This window comes from Pinus tabuliformis, chromosome 4_2, assembly GCF_031772625.1.
Source record: "Pinus tabuliformis cultivar Carrire ecotype Pingquan chromosome 4_2, CPIR1, whole genome shotgun sequence".
NCBI lineage: Eukaryota > Viridiplantae > Streptophyta > Pinopsida > Pinales > Pinaceae > Pinus > Pinus tabuliformis.
Window position 1 is genome coordinate 689,699,863 of NC_142304.1, and position 1,856 is coordinate 689,701,718.

Below are 1,856 nucleotides of genomic sequence, written 5' to 3' on the forward strand. Positions count from 1 at the left end.
GAGGTTTGTATACTTGTAGTTGTTTTGTATTTTCTATTTCTATTTTCCATTGGCATTGCACTACCTATGTAACACATTTTGATTTTGATTAATTAATGAGAAAACTGCAGTTGTCAATGTCTTTATCTTACTATCTTGTCTTTCTCCTTTTAGACCATTCATGAATTGAATATGTATTATGATTTATGATTTATGAATTTAGAATTTATGATTCATTGATTTATCATTTATGTGACATATATTTGAATTTTGTATGTCCTATGCATGCTATAATGTTACTAATACTAACTTACTTTGTAAATAGTAAAACTTACATCTAGATGAGGATCTATGTTTGAAATCAATGAATTTGTATCATTAATGAGAATTTGTGTAAGAAATATCTATTTTTTAATATATATATATATATATATAGATATATCTATATATATATATATATATATATATATATATATATATATATATATATATATATATATATATATATCTATATATATATATATATATATATATATATATATATATATATATATATAATAATAATAATAATAATATATAACATATCCGAATGTGTCTTGTTCCGGGGGGTCAACGTGTCTGAATTCAACACTTGAATCCCCGTATCCGATGAATCCCAAATCCACGTGTCAGGTTACTTAGGCTCTCATTTACATATGCAAAAAGGGACTTCCACATACCACTCGACCATAGATTGAGTTGAACCAAATATTTATTTCAGCCAATCACCCCAGTTCCATATTAAGCATGAATGTGGGATCTCATGGGATAAACCAATCCATAAACAACCAAGGGAATCCAAAGGTTAAACCACCTCCACCCTCACCCTACTGCGATCTCACCTAAATCAGTCCCGAGATCACAAAACCAAACTAAGCTTGGATGCCTCAGAATTCCTTCACCATCCCTTGAGGATTTTTCATGTCTCCACCCACCTGTTGAGTTCTTCCCGGAGAAAACCATCTCCACCCCCAACCCTTGGGATTTCCCTAATACCACCTCACCCGGATCCAAAACCTTATGAAAATCCAAAGCTCAACCAAGAATGAACCCCATCACACCATAACTATTCGGAAATGGCAAGGTAAGGATAAAATCACTGTCGAAACCCGACAAAGCCCATGCCAATGATAACAAATGAACCAAATATACACATGCATATACCATGCATGCCAAAACTAGCTAGGAAATCATACATGAAACATGTTACCTGCAAGTATTCCCATTGAATCCACTTGATCCAAACTTTCCTTGATTCATCCTTGCTTTCCTTTGCTTTCCTTGTCCTTCATTTGCTTGCTTGCTTGGTTTCTTTCTCCTCTTGGTGCTCTTCTCCTCTTTGAGACTAATTCCAAAACTGAACTAACAAAAAGCCCCAAACTAATGCTCTAATTTCTTTTTATTATTGATGCCTCCAATTTCTTCATTTTCCTTCAATTTCCTCCTCACATACAACTTGTGACCTTTCACCTCCCTTTTCTCCTAATTTCCTTTATTTTCATAAATAAAATACCAATAATGCCTTTTTGCCTTTTCAAAGCCTTTGCCAATTTCCCCTTAGCCATAATACACAACAAGTGATGCCCACTAGGATACTTTTCCCAACATTCAACTTGGAATATGTGTCCCGTTGTACCTCAAGAGGTAGTTTCTGGATGTAGGGGAACCAGTGCTCGAGACATTTTGAAATTGTATAAAATAATTAAAATTAGTGGCTGGAAGTATAGGCCATGAAGACTTGTAACCAAAATTTCTAGTTTTGAAACCCTATCCTTCCAAAGCAGAATGGCTAGAGGCTCTAAGAGTTGCAGAATGCTAGACTAGACAAGTGGGTTGAA